Source organism: Triticum urartu, chromosome 6, assembly GCF_003073215.2.
Source record: "Triticum urartu cultivar G1812 chromosome 6, Tu2.1, whole genome shotgun sequence".
NCBI classification, from domain to species: Eukaryota; Viridiplantae; Streptophyta; class Magnoliopsida; order Poales; family Poaceae; genus Triticum; species Triticum urartu.
The window spans coordinates 500,519,382-500,524,865 of record NC_053027.1 but is presented as its reverse complement, the minus strand read 5'-3'; the positions used below and the strand labels follow the sequence as shown (position 1 = coordinate 500,524,865).

Sequence of the window (5,484 nt, the reverse complement as noted above, 5' to 3'; positions counted from 1 at the left end):
AGGGGGAGTTTTTTTGCAATTATTTTGATTTAGTTTGTAGAAAGCATGGGACTGGGCATCCCAGTGACCAGCCATTTTCTCGTGAGTGAGGAGCGGAGTCCACTCCTCTTGAGAATAACCCGCCTAACATGGAAGATACGGACAGCCCTAGTTGATACATGAGCTATTCGAGCATACAAAACAAGATATTTATTTGAAGGTTTAGAGTTTGGCACATACAAATTTACTTGGAACGGCAGGTAGATACTGTATATAGGTAGGTATAGTGGACTCATGTGGAATAACTTTGGGGTTTAAGGGATTGGATGCACAAGCAGTATTCCCGCTTAGCACAGGTGAAGGCTAGCAAAAGACTGGGAAGCGACCAGCTAGAGAGTGACAACAGTCATGAACATGCATTAAAATTAATCAACACCGAATGCAAGCATGAGTAGGATATAATCCACCATGAACATACATATCGTGAAGGCTATGTTGATTTTGTTTCAACTACATGCGTGAACATGCGCCAAGTCAAGTCACTTAAATCATTCAGAAGAGGATACCACCCTATCATACCACATCACAACCATTTTAATAGCATGTTGGCACACAAGGTAAACCATTATAACTCATAGCTAATCAAGCATGGCACAAGAAACTATGATCTCTAGTTGTCATTGCAAACATGTTTATTCATAATAGGCTGAATCAGGAATGATGAACTAATCATATTTACAAAAACAAAAGAGGTCGAGTTCATACCAGCTTTTCTCATCTTAGCCAGTCCATCATATATCGTCATAATTGCCTTTCACTTGCACGACCGAATGATGTGAATATTAATAATAGTGCACGTGCATTGGACTAAGCTGGAATCTGCAAGCATTCAATAAACAGGAGAAGACAAGGCAATATGGGCTCTTTTGTCAGATCAACAATTATGCATACAAGAGCCACTTCAACAATTTAATTATGGTCTTCTCCTATCGACCCCCAAAGAAAGAAAAGAAATAAAACTATTTACACGGGAAAGCTCCCAACAAGCAAAAGAAGAACAGGAAATATTTTTGGGTTTTCTTTTTAATTACTACTACAAGCATGGAAAGAAAACTAATTAAAAGCTATAACTAATTTTTTTGGTTTTTCTTAAGGTTTATCACGCACACAAGAAGAAAGCATAAAAAGGGAAATAAACTAGCATTGATGATACAATGAAAAAGTATGAGCACCGACATCTAGCAATGAGTGTGTGAACATAAATGTAATGTCGGTGGGAAATACGTACTCCCCCAAGCTTAGGCTTTTGGCCTAAGTTGGTCTATGGCCACGGCTAGCCTGGCGGATATCCATAGTAATAGTTGGGGTCATACTGAGAAGAAGAAGAAGACTCCGATTGCCACTGGCTGGCAATCATCTCCGGATCCCACTGGTAATTAGACTGTCGTGAAGGATCAACTTGTGGTTCCGGCTCTGGCTCCATGGCTGGTGTAGGGTTCCGGTAGGCGTGAATAGCCTCTAACAGAATAAGGTACTGGCCTACAGATAAATCAAACAAAGAAGGAGCAGGCAGGGTAATAGGCTCAGGATGATGTTTATCAAAGAACAATTTGTATTTAAGTTCTCCTTCCCTATTCTTAACAATAAAATCATGTGCCACCATACTTTTATAATCTAAATAAACACGAGGCAACACCTTCTCTTCCTTCTCATAATGCCTAATAGGTATGTTAAAATGTGCAGCTAGGCGTGAAGCATAGATGCCTCCAAAGATGGGGCCCTTGGTACGGTTCAGACTTAACCGTTTAGCAATAATGCCGCCCATACTAACAGAGTTATCACCGTATAAACCGTGGAGCAAAATAATAATATGGACCTGTAGTGAATTTTTCTCTTATTGTAATCATGTTGCTGAATCATAATTACTGGAGGGCTTCGAGGTCTGGTTTGTTAGCATGCTATTTCTCTTTGTTTTTATGCATTGTAGCTTCTATGATACTTGGTTTGGAACAAATGCAAGAAATATTATCAGATATTTTGTTCTAATGAAAAAATATTAGTCTTTGTGACTTCATAATAACTATATTCATTCATGCATCAAATCGGGTTTTTCTCTCTATTGGGCCCATTGGTGGAGTCCCCCCTGGGGCCTTTGAAATCCCAGAGCCAGCCCTGCCTTCTTTTCAACATATAGTGTGTAGATCTGGTTCGTTGATGTAGCGTCCCGCAAGTATGATCGAAATGGCAGGTAGAACAAAGGTGTATGATCCACCAATCACCACAGGCAATCGGGTTCCAAAGAAACTCTATAGAAGGGTGTTGATTCCAACCAAAAACATCATTATCTGCATAACAACTGCCTTGTCGTCCTAACAAATTTAGAACACCATTAGTCACCAATCGATAGATTAAGCAACAGAACATAGTAAACTTCTGATCTTACACTGTTTCCTCTCATCTGCCGAGCGAGTGCAGAACGTAATGTATAATCCAGCGCCAGATAGTGATGCCTCCGTCAATCAAATTCCTAGGAATTTTCTCCAGAAATAGACCGAGTTAATCATTCTATTATACAAAAAGACCTAAAACACTATTGCCGAGAATCCACACTCGAACTAAATACATCAATTCGTAGCTAATCCCCGAATACAAGTAGTAATCCAAAGAAACCAAGACACCACATTCACCAAATATGGAGATCGGAAGATCGCACACAACACACACACACACAAACACACACATGCACACACACACACACACACACACACACACACACACACACACACACACACACACACACACACACACACATCAAGTAGGGCAGGAGGACCGGGGAGAGCAGGGACTCGGAGGAAGTTACCTTGCCTGGACGGGATTCCTGACCACAACGGTGGAGCTGACTCGCGATGGCGACGGATGTGACTCGAGGCGGCGGCTAGCGAATCCAGCCGGCAGTGGCTGCGAGGCCATGCGGGCGCCCTAGATCCAATCCGTCGCCCTAGTCTTGTCAATCGAGCAAATAAGGTTAGGAGTGGGCTTCTGCTGGGCTCGGGCTGAGCTCCATCACTACGTATCCACGAAGTGTTGACGGCGTCACTGACGGCGCATCAACGGCGGCGGTGTTGGAGAAGAGGGAGCGGAGCGGAGATGAGGTGGAGGGCGCGGGCTCGAGGGCAGCGACGTGGGAGAGGAGGGAGTAGGGAGGAGACGATGCGAAGGGTTGGCAGAACCCTTGCACGTTTCGGAGGATGGGTGCGGTGCGTGGGCGGATGAGATTGGTAAATCCCGACAGGAACGAGACGCGCACGCATCCAGTGCCACCGATGAACGGGACAGGATCAGCGCCGACCCACCCATCATCGCAATAGAACATACGTCGGTGCATATGCTGGGCACATACGCATCGGCCTATCCCTGCGCAACTAGTCCCCGTATGGCATGATGCGGGCAGCGCGTGAGGAGCGGGCCCCCGGGCGCGTTTGACCCGGGAACGTGTCGCGACGGAGGAGGCAACGCGCACATGAAAAAGTCACAGCCATCAGATCGACGTGTGGGACCAAAAGAGCAGGTAGGCCCACTTACACCCGCACCAACAAGCGAACCAGAGGGGTGAGCGAACCAGAAACTGGGCAGTGCCCATGATGCGCGCACACGGCGCAGCAGGAGAGGCCGCTCGCGCACCCACAAAACTTTGACCCAGCCAATCTGCTTTTGCCCGACCCCACAGGTCATCCCCCGTCCAGGTTTCATCACACAGTCAAAACGGCAACACACGTTTTCCAGTGATCCAGTCAGATCCAACAATCAGCAGCGCAAAAAGACCGTGTTGACCCTGATCGAACGGCCAACGAAGGCTGAAATCGGGGGACCTCCCTGGGAGCGAGTTGTCCAGCCTTTTTATTGGTTAAAATTTCATGGTTAAATTCAGTACAACTGTACTGCATTTTGTATGTAAAATTCAGTATAGATCTATACTGCAGTTTCATCCAAAAATTCAGTATAGAGCTATGCTACAGTTTCATCCAAAAATCAGTAAAGGGATGCAAAATGCAGTACTTCCAACAAACATGGTGGCATGGGATTCGAACCCAAGGCACCTTGTAGCCACTTGGATAGTGAGAGGATTCAGCTCAGTTCTGTCCACCTGCCTCTTTTGTTGTGATGTCCATCATCTCCCTCCTATGCTCCAGTGCAAGTACGTCTGACAGACAGAGACACGCAGCGGCCACAAATAAATAGGATTCGAGGGGGGTTTGGGCAAAAAAGTTGTGCACGTGTCGCCCTGAAACAGTGCGGGTCGCTGAGACTGGACTCATGCATGCTGAATACACACGTGCTGGAACAGAGTGGCTGTATTTGAACCAAATGACAAGTTGTATGACCAAAAAAAGTATTTTCAAAGATCTAGGAGTAAACTGCACATTTGACGCAAGTTTAGTGACTACTAGTAATATTACCTCAAATTTAAACTAAGATAGCACACAAACTAAACAAATTACTCGCTATCGGTCATCTCGGCCATCACCCTCTCCTATTCCTCGTTGATCATGGGGCCAGTGTCCTTTCCCGCTCGGCTGCCACCGCCCTGGTGATGGAGCTAAATCCGATAGATCCCTCGATACAATGTCCTAAGCTGGGCTGGTTGGCACGATGGTAACAAAGACGAGGATTTTACCCAAGCTTAGGATCTTTAGGGGAGATAAATACCCTACCTCCTGCTTGTGTTTTATTGCGTTGGAGTGTCTCGAGAGTACAAAGGACCGAGAGATTGTAAATTGTCTATCTAGAAGTCTGTACCCTGGTTTATATAGCATACAGGGGACCCTAGGTTAAATGGATCCTAGTCGACTACGTATGAGGAGGTAGAGACCTCCATGAATCCAGTTTTTTTGTCTTGTATGTCAAGTTGTTCGGAATCTTCAGTTATTAGCCATGGGCCGCCCTATGTGGCCCAGGACGAAACCGATAAAGGGAGTCCCCAGACCAACCTTGCCAGGCCAAGAGTCATCATGGTGAGATGCCCCTTAGTCGGTACACCGTCAGTAGCCCCTGAACCGGTCTTCAAGCACAGTTCTACCTCGGGCTATCTGAGTTGCATGTCTTCTTCGGTCGCCGGTCTTGAAACTGGTTCAACAATAGTCTCCTGATCAGTGCCTTCACGCAGTCGACCTCCACCAGTCGGGTTGCATATCAAGGTGACGTAGACCACCTCATTTTTTTAAATGTTGGAGTACAACCAAGCAACACACTACAAATCTTTCCCGTGCTACCGACCAGTTGGTGGGAAGAACTCTCGAGCTCTACAGTAAAGGTTATCCGGCCAGGGTCTCACAGACTAGACCGGTCTTATCCATGGGCCTACATGGCCATGTGGTGCGCGCGACCTGATGGTCAACATGATGTGCGGGGGTGGGTCAAGGGCCTACCAAGGCCACGTCCTAAAGAGAGGGGTCGTGCGCCTCGATCCTTGCACACCAGTTAATGGTAACCCCTCAATTCCCATGC

The 5,484-nt window shown here is 46.3% G+C and overlaps 1 long non-coding RNA gene across 1 annotated transcript; it reads right to left on the bottom strand.

Moving 5' to 3' along the window:
• Positions 1 to 1,727: 1,727 nt before the first annotated feature.
• Positions 1,728 to 3,256, bottom strand: LOC125512532. Its single transcript, XR_007285407.1, has 3 exons — positions 2,840 to 3,256; positions 2,423 to 2,506; positions 1,728 to 2,348 (listed from the first exon to the last, which is right to left on the bottom strand). It is a non-coding gene; the product is annotated as an uncharacterized LOC125512532 (long non-coding RNA).
• Between the last annotated feature and the right edge of the window lie 2,228 nt (positions 3,257 to 5,484).